At 36.6% G+C, this 16,464-nt stretch overlaps 1 non-coding gene across 1 annotated transcript; it reads left to right on the forward strand.

The window, feature by feature from the left end:
• Positions 1 to 15,933: 15,933 nt before the first annotated feature.
• On the forward strand, positions 15,934 to 16,005 carry TRNAP-CGG (transfer RNA proline (anticodon CGG)). Its single transcript has one exon. It is a non-coding gene; the product is annotated as a tRNA-Pro (tRNA).
• Positions 16,006 to 16,464: the final 459 nt, after the last annotated feature.

Below are 16,464 nucleotides of genomic sequence, written 5' to 3' on the forward strand. Positions count from 1 at the left end.
CAAGGCGGCGAGAAGTTGGCTATAGGTCATTGGTACACGATCATACACCCTTTTAGGCCTATTCTGCCTCTGTTGACCCTGTCTCTGCTGATAACCTTGTTGTTGGATATATTGTTGATAAGGGACCCAAGGTTGTTGACCAACAGGTGCCACATAAGCTTGAGGGGCGGTGGCGGCCACTTGATAGCAAGGAGCTTGATCTTGAGCATAGGTGGCACTGGTCTCGCCTTCTTTCTTCTTGACAAAGTTACCCTGAGGTTTCTTGTACCCATATTGGTTTGAAGCAGCAGCATTGGCGGGATTCTGGATCTTACCAATTTTCAAACCATTCTCAATTCTTTCACCAATTTTGACTAGATCGGAGAAACCAGAAGAAACACTACCAACCATTCTCTCATAGTAATGTCCTTGAAGAGTGTTCATGAACATGTCAACCAGTTCGGATTCAGAAAGTGGTGGATTCACTTGAGCAGCCATTTCTCTCCACCTTTGAGCATACTCTTTGAATGTCTCATTGGTCCTTTGCACTTGATTTTGAAGTTGCAACCTAGTCGGTGCCATGTCAATGTTATACTGATATTGCTTGAGGAAAGCATCAGACAAATCCTTCCAAGATCGGATTCTATTACGCTCCAGATTCATATACCAGTTCAGAGATGCCCCAGACAAGCTATCTTGGAAGCAGTGAATGAGCAATGAGTCGTTGTGGATGTGAGAAGCCATCTTACGACAATACATGATGATATGGCTCTTCGGACAGCTCAAACCCTTGTACTTCTGGAAGTCGGGAGTCTTGAACTTAGGAGGGACAACCAGATTAGGAACTAGACACATATCCTCAGCATCCATCCCATAGGCAGTAAATCCTTCAATGGCTCGAATTCTTTCCTCAAGGATTTTGTACTTCTCAGCAGATTTCTCAACGGGTCGAGCTCTTTCAGCGGTTGGTATTGTTTGCATTTCTGGATTAGCAAACTGAGTACCACAGAAAGCAGGAATAGGAATCTCTGTTTGAGAAGGTGGAGTAGGAAATGGGAAAACAGGCCCATTCGTAGTTGGCACTCCAGAAGTTATGGGTATAGTCCCACCTTGGTTTGGAGCTCCAAGGGTATCAACAGTCATGAAGTTGAATGGCATCCCAAGAGTAGCATTAGTCCTTGCTTGGAACTCAAATGGAGTAGAAGAAGGTGGAACGACCTCAAGTTGGCTAGCAGCAGCTTGGTTACCAACAACGGGAATCTCTTGTGTAGCAGGAACCCTTTCAGTTCGCAAGGCTTGGATAGCTTCCAGGATAGCATCGACCTTAGTTTTCATTTGATCCATCTCTTCTCTAATGGCAGCTTGATCTTGTTCGTAATTCTCCATGATTCTTCTTCTGTGGGCTCTTGTCAGATATCGGTGTGGAGGAATCGTCTTGACTGATCTGATGGAGAGGAAGAGTGGTAAGAGTCTTGATAACCATGGATGCACATGCATGAATGCAAAAATGTTAATGAAGATGCAAATGTATCATAAATCAGGATCAAGGCCTCTTGGATAATAGCCTTTCATGGTCATAAGATATGGTCGAATCCTCCAGATTCAGAGGTTCGACGTTGCTTTCTGGATAAATAGGCGGTGCATAAGTCAAAGATGGTCGAACCCTCCAGATTCAGAGGTTCGACGTTGATTGATTCTGATAGATAACTGATGTAGAACTTCTGTATAGGTCAAAGATGGTCGAACCCTCCAGATTCAGAGGTTCGACGTTGATTCAGGATAGATAACCTTTGCATAAGTCATATAAGGTCGAACCCTCCAGATTCAGAGGTTCGACGTTGATTATGATGGATAGTCTGAATGGGCATGGGGTAGGATGGAGGCATGTTTTCCTGCAAAACAAAATTTCCCAACCCCTCTCTCAGGTATGGTCTAGTATAAGGTAGGTCGAAAGGTCACCAGCGTTAACAGTTCTCCTGAGACACCATCATCGTTGCAAATACATGCCAACGATGGTATCCCATTTGAACCTCGACTGGTCGTGGGTCTCATGATCGCAATCAACAGAACCTGACATTCTGTTGGCGTCATGACTATCCACTCTATCCTAGGTAGCCTATGTATCACTCTGGCCTGGGTATTGGGCCTTTTACCTCATAGAAATCCCACCCAACCTGCAAACAGAGAAAATATGTGGCCCCCACGGGGACCCATAATATAGTCCAGGATGCGAGAAAATAAACATGATATGCGAGCAATAAATAGTCATGATATGCAAGGCATAAAGAAATAAAGCAATAAAGCAGTAAAGCAATAAAGCAATAAATCAATAAATGAACACCCAAAGAAAAGAAAGCAAACACAAGCTAGGATCGACTAAACGTCCCCAGCAGAGTCGCCAGCTGTCGCACGCTCGCGAAAATGTGAACAGAGTCGCCACCAATATATTTATCCAATAAAGGGAAAGGAATATCAGAAAACCTAAGATGGATAAGAACGAGGTCTTTCGACCAGAGATAGGGTACGGAAGTCGGTTACGCAAGGGGAAGGTATTAGCACCCCTCACGTCTGTGGTACTCCACAGGATCCACTTATGTTTGTTCTATTCTAAGGGTGTATAAATCTAAAGCTTAATGCTAAGGGAATGCATGCAAATGAAAGAAAAGAAACACGGGGAAATAAGGTTTATAAATAGTTGTGCTCGCTTAGGCCCCGCGACCCAATGCCTACGTATCCTTTTCAGGAATCAGAGCGCCGTAGTTCGGCTCTTTAGTTTTTGTTTGTTTTGTGTTTTTTAGTTGAACAGTTACATTCGCACTCCGCTGCTCGACCTCTGGAGTCTTAAGCTGGGAATGGAGCGGAAATAACGTGTCCGATTAGGAGAAAGAATGCCCTGAAGGCAAGAGAAAGAATGCCTCGGAGGCAAGAGAAAGAAGAGATGATTGGTTTGTATTTTTTAGGGTAATTCCGTGATGAACAGACCCCAATACAAGGTTCCGCACCACTTCATTACTTTGATTTAGGTCTGAGCCTTTATTAGATGTTTTAGACATTTTTTGGTCGGTGATTTTTAAGGGATTTTAATCTGCGAGTTGAATCACATAGAATGTATGATGTCAGAGAAACAGGTTAGGGAATGAATCCCACTCATTTCTCTGCATAATCGAGAAACAGATTAGGGAATGAATCCCACTCATTTCTCTATTGATTAAGAAACAGATTAGGGAATGAATCCCACTCATTTCTCTAAGTAGTGATAGAGAAACAGATTAGGGAATTGATCCCACTCATTTCTCTTTCACTAAGTGTTCGAGAAACAGATTAGGGAATAAATCCCACTCGTTTCTCTCCCACTTTTTATGTGATTCGCCTCTTCCTTTATTAAGTACTTTAAAGCTTAAAAAGAAAATAAACAAAACTAGCCTAAGATGAAAACTAGCCTAATATGATGGGAACCTCTAATTCCTAATGTTGTCATGGTTTCTACCTAATGGTTAGGAGCAAAAAGCGGCATGAAGATATAAGCATAAGCGAAGATCGAAATTACAAGTAAAAACACAAGTAAATAACGATACAAGAATTAGTGTAAAATGGCTAACATAAACACTTGAAAATATGGTACAAGACATGAAAGTGAACGATGCAAAATAATACAGAAATCGAATTAAGATACTATTATTTTTATTGATTTTTATATGACAAAGAACAAGAATTCTAATCAAGCAAAAGAAATAAAATAAGAGAATTAGCCTAAACTAATATTCTAGTGATTATTTTTATGTCAAAAACTAGTACTAAAGTCTAAAATTAGTAGGAGAAAATAGTATTTTATCATCTAAAAGAAATTGGTGAAAAAACTAATTAATCTAGATAAAAAAAGATGGAATCAGGGGGTGCACAGTGAAAATGGGATTGTGAGGAACAATGGGCGCAGGCCCACTGGAAGATTGGCCCAAACAGTTTGTTTTTTGTTACAGATTGATTTTGTGGCCAAAAAGATGGTGATAGCTCGGGCCTAATGGGGGTGCATGTTACAATTCGCTTGGCCCAGTTTCGATGCCTTGATCCAGTTTTTATTACTCAGAATTTTGTTAATCAAAAATTGAATTAAATAAAAATAAAACAATTAATTGAAATAAAATAGAATAAGTGAAAAGGAAGGATTAGGTTCAAAATGTGACGTTCCCCCTTCTCTACTCAGACTCTCCTCTCGCTCAATCGTTCACATCTTTATCTCGCCGGAAATCGCTCCGCCGCGCCGGAGGCGGCGGAGTTTGACCAAACCCCCACGATGAACATACCAAAAGACTCGCCCCGCACCCTCTCTCCAATCCTACCATTCGTTTTTTACAGATTCTAAAGCAAACCCTCTCAATCGATGCAAAAGATAAACCCTAGATCTAAGGAAAAACAAAATTAAACACCAACGGTTGCAAATTATGGAGCGAGGTCATGGGGGAAATAATCAGAGGACAATAATCTACTGTATGGCATAAAAAAATAGCGTAAAGAGATGAAGAAAGTTGGAGGAGTTCGCGTTTACCTACCGGAGTCAGTCCGGCGCTCCTTCGACGGCGTTGACTTGGCGAAATAAACGCGAGGAAGTCTTCACTTCAGGTACTCTTCCCTTATCTTTCTACTTCTTGCGCTATCTTCTTCTTCTTTTCGTTCTTGCAATTTTCTTGTTGCGTTTAGTTGGTTGATTCTGAAATCGTGAGAGACGAGGATAAGGGGATTGGGATATGAATTGAGAGAGGTTCCGATGAAGTGCAGTGTTGGAGTCTAGCTCTATTGGAGGAGTTTCAGAGGTTGAAACTCCATCAATAATGGTGATGAGCTCTAGTGAGGGTTGATGGATTTTGAGCGAGAGTGAGAAAGATGAAGATGAAGTGAGATTGATGAATGAAGAAAGTGGTGAACCCTGAATGAAGGTGATGAGGTTTGAATATATAGAAATTGAGAGGGAGAAAGAGTTAGTTAGAGATGAGTTTGAGCTGTTAGATTGGAGGGAGTTAGTTACAAAATTGAGGGTGGAGATTGAAGGTTGATTTCAGGTGGTTATGAATGTTAGCTAAGGTTAGAATCTGTTAGGGAAATTAGTTATAGATTCTGTTTTAGGTAGAAAGCTGTTACTTTGTTATAATCAGTTATGTGTTAGTTATGATGAGCTGGCAGGTGGTTAGAAATTGTTCTGATTTCTGTTATGAAAGTTGGTTGGGAATAAAGCTGTTGGTGGCTGGAAATAGGTTGTGTATAACTATTAATTGTGTTTATAAGTTAGTTACTGCTAGTTTGTAACTGATTGGCTAGGGGTTCAGAAAATGATTGGTTAGAATTAGTTAAGTTAAAGAGAGTTTGAAATGGTTACAAGCTGCTAGAAATTGGTTATTTTCTGTTTTGGTACTGAACTGCGTATGGATGTATTGTTGAATTACGATTGAATTGTGGATGGCTGTATTGTGGCATGATATTTTTGAATGATCAATTTCTTGAACGTGAACTGGCTGCATCGAATGAACACCTTGAATTTGAATAGTTGACCATTGCTTGACTGTATGAATGAATATTTGATCACTGTTAATGTTTGGAACTGATATGGAATGGTTTTCGTATGTTGCGGGTTGCCGACTTGGTTTTAATTGGAAGCTGCCAGTATGTATTGGATCCATTTCTTTTTAATGCCATGATATTGAATGTGATGATGTTTGGATTTGTTGGTGTGTTTGGCTGTTGGTTTGAATGGAACTGTTAGAGGAAAAGTTGGTCTTTGTACTCTGTTAGTGAAAAGGGCTGTTAGCTATGTGTAGGATTGATTTGTTAGTAGGTGCTGTCTTGTTTTTTTTTGTTATTAAGTGGGACTGTTATGACCGAACTTGCAGGCTTTTGCTCTGATTTTCATTGAATGCAGTATGGACAATAGAGTCTTTGGTATGAATTATGTGTGGATGATACTTGAACAACTTCAACATCTTTGTGCGGTGTTCGTGAAGGCTGAGCAGAAGAAATTATAGTTGGTCCAGACTGCAATAATCGACCTGGGGCAACCAAAGTAAGGCCTGATGTCTCTGTACGGATGGAATTTGATGCTGCTGTTTCTTTGGTATAAGGCTCTTTCTCTTGTATGAACTTTGATTGGGAGATAACATATATGTTTTTATTCTTCAATTTGGGCCATGAAGTCAGTTTGGTTCTGTTTGATGAAGAACATGGTTTTGTAATTATTGTGACTTTGAAAGTAATAAATTTTGAATGAAACTCTTCTGATCTTTACTTGTAATATATATATTTGAAATGTGTGGACTTTGATGTACAAGGAATGAACTTTTTGTAATGGATGCATGTTTTGAACATTTGAATGATGATGGTTGATGGATGAGGTTTTAAGGTAATGAGGTGTAGTGTAAACCTTAATCTCAATAATAATCTTTGTAGTAGAGACTTGGATGACCCTTTTGTATAAACTTTAGTAGCGGAATTTGAACTGATTATGATAAATATGTATTAAATGTTTATCTCCACTTGTATTTTATGAATGAACTTGAGGCTTGTATGAATAGTAATGCCGACTCTCATAGGCTTGTAATTATTAGCCTTAGAAGAAACTTGTGATAAATCATGATAGTCATTTGAATGAGCTTTGCAAATGGAATTCATCTTAAACATTGAATATAGTTGAAACTTGAACACTAAATGAATTATTCACAAGTTTATTGTTTGGATCCAAATGGCGTGCATATTCAAATTAATCCAGTACTTCAAACGATACAAGAAACCCACTTGAACCCAGCCAGAAGATATGATAGGGGTCAATTGAAATAAGCCTTAAATGATGATGGAAACCCTGATCCATAAGAGCTAAGACGCTCTCAAAATCGTGTTCTCTATCCATAAAAAGGATCCCCTTGGTTAATAAATGAATAATGAAGGAAGCATAATCCAGTTGATCTCAATAAAACTTTGATGAGTGCAACCATAAAGAAATAAACCCTGATTCTTGGTCCTTTGATTATTTATCCAATGAATGCATGTTGCGTAAAATGACCTAATGAAAAGATGCATATGAATGTGGAACTTAGCCAGTTAGAAAAAATATAGGGCAAATTTTGGGGTGCAACACATACTATCACCAAAAAGGTATCCTGACTCCTTAAGGTTTACCACAAATACTGAGTTGATATTTCGTTTTTACGAACATCACGTTTTTATAAACATCACGCTTTTACATCTCCTGTTTTAATGTTTTTCAAAAATCAAGACAGACATATGCATTGCATCTCATGAATTCATTATTAAACATATTTTACTACATAATTTCAAATGTTAGCATCAGGAAGATTCTGCACAGGGTACGACTAATGACTAAAAGTCATCCCGACAGACGAAACCACTTCGTCACCAACATCTCTTACAATTGACTCAATTAAAAGTCAACGAATACAAGGGGCATGACATGCTTTGTCCAAACAATCTGGGGCATGCACCCAAGTGGGTCTGAAGCTACTTCCCGATCACTCAGAGGCATCACCCTAAGTTTATGATTACTAGGGGCAAGCCACCTATAGTATATATTTCAGAAGGTCCTCACAAGGAGAATCTCTTCAAAGTCCCTACTAGCTGGGGCAAAGCTATGCAAGGCCAGTTTGAAACTTCGATCAATACTTATTGGTGTGTCCTAATCTACACAAGCCCGATAATGGTAGTTACTATAACCACTGGGGGAAACATTCAAGGCATCCATGTCTTCTCACAAAGCCGGTTTCACCAGGATCATATCCCCACATAGTAACCCTCGAGAAGATATCTTTAAATGTTCTCTTCCCGACAGAGCCTTAGTCCTCAATGGAGTTTACATCTTCAACACTGTCGGTCCTCCGATACTCTTCTTTTCTCCAAAACAGGGTTATTCATCTCTCTTATCTCCAGTCAGGGTACATCAAGATCAATCATTCAAATGGCTCTCATCCCCAAGCAGAAATCATAAATCCCCAGCTGAGCATCTTCAAAACAAGATCAGACATCAAAATCACAGTGATATAGAGATTTATTTTCTCAATCAAGAAAAATCACTAATATACTCCAGATAGCATAAATCATGTTCATACATCATATATCATAATAAATTCATACATAACATACAAGTTTCTCATTTATTTTGAGAGACTCATCACATAATAGATGCATTATGACATTGCATAAAAACTGACTTTGCCTTTCAGGTCGACCAACTGGTCAGACAAATACCATAAAAAAATCAATCTCTATCAGTTATACATTCCGGAAGCTCGAACCCCGGACATTCTGAAAGTTCCAATCAGATGAACATTCTGGAAGCTTGACCCCCAGACTTCTGAAACATTCTAATCAGATATACATTCCGGAAGCTCGAACCCCGGACATTCTGAAAGTTCCAATCAGATGAACATTCTGGAAGCTTGACCCACAGACTTCTGAAACATTCTAATCAGATATACATTCCGGAAGCTCGAACCCCAAACATTCTGAAAAATTCATATCAGGTGCATATTTTGAAAGCATGACCCTCTAGACTTCTGACAAGTATCTCTTTCAGACGGCATCTGCAAGCCCTTCCCCTACAACATCATATCAAAATTACTGAATGGCATCTTTAAGCCCATTCGTACACTAACAATGGAGTCACGAAAATGGAGTCACGACAATGGAGTCACGACAATGGAGTCACGACAATGGAGTAACGACAATGGAGTAACGACAATGGAGTCACGACAATGGAGTCACGACAATGTAGTCACGACAATGGAGTCACGACAATTGAGTCACGACAATTGAGTCACGACAATTAAGTCACGACAATGGAGTCACATATCTAATCCCGATATTCAGTTCAGAAACGATCATGACAATGGAGTCACGACGATGGAGTCACGACAATTGAGTCACAATAATGGATTTATGAAAATGGAGTCACGACGATGGAGTCATGACAATAGGGTCACTACAATCAATTCACTTATATGATCCCAACGCTCAGGGCAATCAAGCCAACAACTTAATTCTGACACCACAAACACAGTCTATTGTATGACTCAGTCTGACACACGTCAAATACATCAACTGATGGCATCTGTAAGCCCATCTCCGATAAAATTTCTGTCAACGCCTAGATGGCATCTTTAAGCCCATCTCTGAAAAAAGTCTCTGCATCAGCAAGGGCAAATTTCTTGGTATTCTAGTGTTTAATCTTCTTCCACCTTCAGATTTCGAGCGGCTCACAAGCCAATCTACATCCTCAGGTTTAATAAAATTGAACAGGGTCAGCTGTCATACCCTAAAATTTTCCCATCATATTTCAAAATATTTTGGTTCAAGCACTGAGAAATAAGCCTGACTATCTCTCTCCTAAGCAATCAACCCACAGCTAGGGTTTTGCTTCTCTCAAAGTAAAATCAGGTTCTGACACCTCAAGTGGACCTCATGGCCTCTCACACGCCTCCAGGAATCCTCATGCCAAGTTTCAAGCTCTGACTCACAAGTTTGATCAGTCTACTGCTCAACTGGACAATAGTCGACCAATTTGACCTAAAAGTCAACTATGGTCAAACCACAGTCAAATCTCCTGATTTTTGGTAAACATCAATATTTTGAAGTCACGTTCATCATTTGATCAAGGTTTGATTATGATTCATCAAGGAGAGCTCAGAAATCATCAAAAGTCTAAGTTGCTAATTTAGGGTTTCTAGGAGAAAGTCAACCCAATTTTGACTAATCATATCTCTCTCATACTTTATCGGAAATTCCCCAACCAAATCTCATTCTCAAGGAAATTTGATTCTCTACAACTTTGATGTTGGGCCCAAGGTCAAGAAATGCTTCGGTATAAGAGATATAAGCCAAAACATTACAAGTCCTTCTAGAAGATCAACAAAGAGCTATTTTTTGTCAAAGCCAATATCATCAAGATAATATCTCCAAAGGGAAAAATGTTTCCAAAGTGGGTTTTAGAGGACATATTGAGGTTTCCAAAAAGTCCTAGAACTCTTCCATATCTTAAAAATTAAGGGCGATATGCCTTTTCAAAGTTGAACAACTTTTGGATGAAAATGTGAAACAAAAGTGGCTCAAAATGGTTTTTCTTGCAAATGAGTCCAATCTTTTTGGATCCAATCTTGATCCTCAAGTTATCTAAAGTATCAAATCCAATTTCCATGAATTATTGAAGAATATTTGATTTTATTCGAATTTTTTATCGTTTAAAAGGTGATTCAAATCAAATAAATGATGAAAATACAAGGAGATTTGATTTGCTTTGATTTCCAATCAAATTCAATCAAATAAACATCATATATTCTATAAAATTTCGTGCACCTAATATTGGGGAGATTGGATTAAAAATTGAGCAAAATTGGAAAGATTATAAACCATATTTCATCAAATTTCCAATCTATGATTCAAAGAGATTTCATCCAAATTTTATTGACCTAATTTGTTGTACTATATAGGGATAACCTCTCCAGATGCTAAAGGGACGAAAAAAGAAGGAGGAGAAGAGGAATAGGGTTCCCAGAATACAAAGTTTTGTTTTCAAGAAAAGGTGAAAAAATCGTGCAGCCTATTCAAGAGAGTTTCAAAGCTAACAAACCTTCCCATTCAATTTCTGAGAGTGCATAAGGTAAATCCAGGTATCCCTAAAGCATTGTTCACGCATGGAATGCACATATCATGGATAACAACTTTGCTCATATTTTCAATTTTTGTATTTTCACATGCTATTGCGTTTTAGTTCAAGTTGGTGTTTCTAACGTGCTCCTAAGGACATTTAGAACAGGTTTGTATCATCAAAGTGAAGCTTTGAAGCCCAGAACGTGTATCACCATGGTTAGGGCACAAACGTGACAAGCCCTCGTATCTAAAGCTACGGTCCTCAAACAACAAAAACGACATCATTAACAACGTTTTTGCAGGTTTTAATTCTCGAAGGTTTTTTCTTAACAAAATTCGCAGCAAAATCTGTGGAAAAATCCGCAGGAAACGCGGAGGAAGAAGATGAACAAGAACGGCGTGCGTGGCTGTTTTCAATTGGTGGGTCTATTTAGGGGTGTTCGCGGTGCGGTTTGGGCGGTTTTGACGTAAAAAATCATCCGAACCGCAAGAGAAAAAAGTGTGCGGTTCGGTTTGGTTCGGTTGAATTTTAAAAATAAAACCGAACCAAACCAAACCAAACCAATGCGGTTTGGATTGGTTCGGTTTTTTTTACTAAAATTTATTGAGCCATACATACACATATTGATGACAACATAACTTTGTATTTAGTCATTTATGTGTTATCAAATAACAACAAAATTTATCATATTTAGAAAATAACTTTCCATTTAATATACAAAAATAATATTAGATAAAAATGGAATAAAAAACATTAAATAGTAGCATACAATAATATCAAAAACATTATAATGAAATAGAAAAAAAAGGAGATGAAATATTATAGAAGACGAAAAAGAAAGAGCGGAATAGATGCGATTAGATAAGAAAATGAACATTAAAAACATAATTAAAAGAGAGAACAGTAGAATAAAAATAATAAGATGAAAAAGAACGAACTTAAGAGGTGAAAGACTAGAAAAGAATATGTGATCGATATGTATTTGAAAAAGAAGATGAAAAAAATGTGCAATACCGCTAGGAGAGATTTAAGAAGACTTGACTTGAAACCTTAAGTGAGGAAGAGAAAATTATTAGTAATCGTAAGACTAAGGCATAATAGGTTTGAGTTTGGGTTGGATATAAGTTAATTGAAGTTTGGAGGGTTGTAACATAATGCGGTTTGGTTCGGTTTGATTCGGTTTGTAAAATACAAACCGCAAACCGAACCAAACCGCGCGGTTTGTTAAAAAATGGCCCAAACACATCCGAACCATATGCGGTTTTTTGCGGTTTCGGTTTGGTTTGGTTCGGTTTTGCGGTTTTCTATTGGGCCGGTTTGGTTTTGAACACCCCTAGGTCTATTCTCGTTCTCTCTCTCTCCACGCGTGTGAGGATCCTAGTGGGTGTTCAAAAAGTCTCGTTCTCTCTCTGCCTAGATGTCGCTTCTCCCACGGCCGGTCAAAGTAGCCCTGGGACCCATGCGCACAATTTTGAATGGCAATGACTTTCGATTTTGGTTTTTTTTTTATAAAACTTTCTTGTACATCCACTAACATGAATTGTTTGCAGCGCAGCTGGATGGGAGAATGCATCTGTGAGTCTATGAGCGTGGGTTCAACACCCACCTCTTACACTTTTTTTTCCTTTTACAATTTTCTTCTTATTCTTCTTCAATTAATTTCCAATTAACTTCTAACCACCATCTTAATTAAGTATTAAAATCGACCATTAGGGGTTAATATTAGAATTATGTTTTAGCTATTTTTTTATCAACTAATTTGATTTAGCATAATTAGGATGTCAATTTATTTAATTAGAATTTTAATTAGTTAAAACACATTTAAACTTTTAATAAAATAAAATAAAAAACAATCTTCCTTTTAAGTTTTTCCTTGTTAATTTATTTAGTAAATTCTAGGTTTTAATTTTGATAATGACAATTAGGATTAGTTATAATTAGGTTAGTTAATTAATTTAGTTTGTACATAAATTAGGTTAATAAATTAGGTTAATAGATTTAGCCAATTAGGCTAAGCTAATTAGGATTCTAACCTACTTCAAATCAAATATCTTTTTACTAACTTCCTCGATCTTCTTCTCTCCCTCAAAACTCTCTATGATTGTCGCGTGTTTATTTTAATTATTGTTATATAATTATGTATTTATTTAAATTCTAGAAATCCATGTATAGGTTGCATGGGTTTTTTATGTAATAGTAATTAGAACCTTTACTTTTCCGCCCTTTACTTTCCGCACATCCCCGACAGGTTTTTATTGTAATCCCCCCATCCTGATGCCTTGTAATAGCGTAGGACATTTACGTTTCCGCACTTTATTTTTCTGCATGATATTAACTGCGTGGTTAGTAAAGTAGGGAGTGACAAGACAATTAATCGAACTTAGCTCACATAATGCAAAGATAAATATATGAATCTAACTCACATGATTGTTGCACCCACACACCTTTAAGCTAAACCTCTCTTATGTTGCCTTCTCGATTATAATAGTCAAGTCCCTCGAATACGATGATACCTTAGCACCTGTTTCCTTCGATTCAAATCATCATAGTCCCTTCGATGTTGCCTACGATAAATGATCTTGTCCCTCGATTACATGATGATAGTCCCTTTCAATTTCTAAGGTATCCTTATTGTTGCCTAAAACATGACTATTATATCCTTCCTTGAGACTACCTGCCCTCTTTATGGTAGGGACAGTCTTATGGCGAACGATAACCCTCGATGGCCCTTTCAAATCCAATGAAAGGACTACATTCCCTTCTTATGGTATGGATAGCCCTTTCAAACGAAAACTTAAAGAACAAAAAAGACAATCTTAGGGTAGGTGCTCTGAAATGCTTGCTCCACATCCAAACTTTCAAATTACTTTTCACACCTCTTTTTCAAATCAATTAAAAAAGGCTACGCTTATTTTACAAGCTAAAGTCCTTATTCAAATCCTTTTTCTATTCACACACTACACTTCAAACATTTTGAAAACAAACAAAGTGATATAAGCAATTAAGAGCCCATGGATAACCACGGATGCAAAGGGTGCTTACACCTTCCCTTTGTATAACTTACCCCCGAACTCAAAATCTTTCAAAGGTCTTTCCTGTTCTTTTAGCCTTTCCAATTGGATAAAATAAAAGTCGGTGGCGACTCTTGCTATCCGCACATTTCTAAAAGTCAGTTCTCCCACCGTATTACAGATACTGCTTAAGTATTTCATCAATAATTTTTTATTTTAGACCATTTTAAAATCCTTTTTATATGTTTAAAATTAAAGTTTTTGGTTTCTTATAATCTAGTTATGAAATTTTGAATATTTTGTGATACTTTAATTGGCTTCATTAATATCATTGAATATAAGATGTTGATATGTTTGAAAGAACCAAATCTATAATATTAGATGAATGATATTAATGATAGTTTGAGTTTTCTTTCATCTCTTCTTTTTCTTTGACTAATGGGTGTAAGTCTTGTTTGAATTCATTGTGGCCTAAACTTATGTTTATAAGCCCAAGGATGGTTGACTATTTGGAAATTGGTTCAAAAACTTTGAAAGCTTGTTGTGTAGAGGTTTTAATTCTATCAATCTTCTGAAAAGTTTTCATAAACTTCGACCTAAGTTCATTGGTCATCCATTATTGATCATTCAAGCTAACTACTAACTACGAATTACTAACCATTAACATCTAACTTGTACTTTATATTTATTTCATTTTCTTTATTTTTATGCTTTATGTTTTAGATTATCATATATCATTCATTATCAGGTTTATGTTTATGCACTCTTTATTTTGTCCACTTGGACCATACTTTTACTTTGTGCTTAAAACACTAATAATCAACTTGAACTATAAAAGACTTAATGTGGACTTGGACTTTGGTTAACTTACCATAAGCTTGGAGGATGGACTTATGGACTTAGAATTAGGATATTGACCCTAGCACTTTGGAGTTTCATCTGAATTCTTGATACTTTGATTGTATTATGTTTGTTTGTTTGGAATTCCTTGGAGTTTACTCCAAGGCACTGGGTTATTTCTCTTTGTGTATATATACAAGTGATTCTTTAAAAGTCCTTGGTGGTTAATTCCAAGGCATTATGATAATGAATTCATCTGAACACAATTGTTACTCTGTCCAACTTTTGCCTCAAGTTCTCATGGTGTATTTCCAAAGCTTTGTGCAAGTGATACATGAAGACATCAAGTTCAGCTGAATCCTATAGTTGGTATTGTGCTTGCTTTATTATGGTTTATATCCAAAGGATGGGAAATGTACATTGACTCTTTAATGTTAAGTGTTGGTTTCTTTCTTGGTTAGAATGTTCTTGTCCTTAGTTTTTTAATTTATGCTTTAGGATAGTCCCTTCAAAATTTTCAATTTATGCTTTAGGATATTTTTTAATTTTCAAAATTTTCTCCATCTTTTTCAAAACCTCTTATGTTTGCAAACTTCTTTTATAAACTTTATTTTAAAATCTTTTGTCCTTAATTACTCTTCTTTTAAAAGTTTAGACATGACTAATTGTTATGGTGGAGTTGTAATCCCCTAACCCCTTGATATTGATTGATATGATTGATCCTTTTCCACTTGAAAGAGCTTGTGGCATACTTGTTGATTTATCCAAGTTGGAGTTGTTCTTTTATTTTTGATAAAAAAGGATCCATTTGTTCTCATGTTCAAGTATGGTTGGTTGAGTTCTCTCTACTGTGATGACAAAGTGTCTATCCAGTTTTAAAAATCTTTTTTTCCTTTTTAAGTAGAACTACATTTGCTCTGACTTCTCCATTGCACTGAGAAGGTATGTAGGCACAAGACGTTATGTCTTGCCGAGCATCATTTTAAAAAACAAACCCTTTTTTCACACAATATCTTTTAACAACACAGATTTCCAAAATGGTTCCTGTGGAGTACCACTGATATGAGGGGTGTTAATACATTCCCCTTGGATAATCAACATTCGTACCTAAAATCTATGCTTTTTGTTGTTTTTTTATTTAAATACTTCTTTTGGATATATTTCTCTCTTTTCTCATTTCCTTTGAAAACAATAAAGCGTGGTGGCGACTTTCACTAAATATGAGTCAAGTTAATCAATGACTTTGATCTCAAATTTCCTCCGCTACACATTGAAATAGAATCAATCTCATTATAGTATCAATAATATTTGACATTATAAAAAAATTAAAAATATTTGATGGTGAACTAAAACTTTTAATCAAGTGAAACAAAATAAATATACAATTAAATGTGATATAAAATAAAGAGAAAATTACATTAGCTTGAGTTTGATTACTAGTTTAAAAATTTATTTTATCAAATTGGGTGTTTGGTCTAGTGGTATGATTCTCGCTTCGGGTGCGAGAGGTCGTGAGTTCGATTCTCACAACACCCCTTATATTTTTAATGGTTTAATATGTTTTAAGATTTTCTTTTTTGGCTACAATGATTTTAATATTTTCATTTATTGACTGAACTAAAAATGGTTTTAATTGTGTATATCAAAAATATAGGTCGGAAACCGGTGCACGTGCCTCCGTAGCACGAGTCGGATTAGTCGATCTACTATGTAGGTCAGAAACCGGTGAAAAAGCCAAAAAAAATATAGATAAAAATAATATAAATATTTTTAAGTTGACACACTTTTGCTATGTTTTTTTTTTACTGGGTATTCTATGCATGCAACGGAAAATACTAATTCTTTGAATCAAGGATGACCATAATGGGAAGCATAAATCTCTTAAGAGAGATTTAACATTGCTACATTCCTAGAAAGAGATCTTGTTAGTGAGTAGGAATTATATTAGTCTTATAATTGTAATATTCCGATTAGACAAGTGCCTCGTGATTTTGT

Source organism: Vicia villosa, linkage group LG1, assembly GCF_029867415.1.
Source record: "Vicia villosa cultivar HV-30 ecotype Madison, WI linkage group LG1, Vvil1.0, whole genome shotgun sequence".
NCBI lineage: Eukaryota > Viridiplantae > Streptophyta > Magnoliopsida > Fabales > Fabaceae > Vicia > Vicia villosa.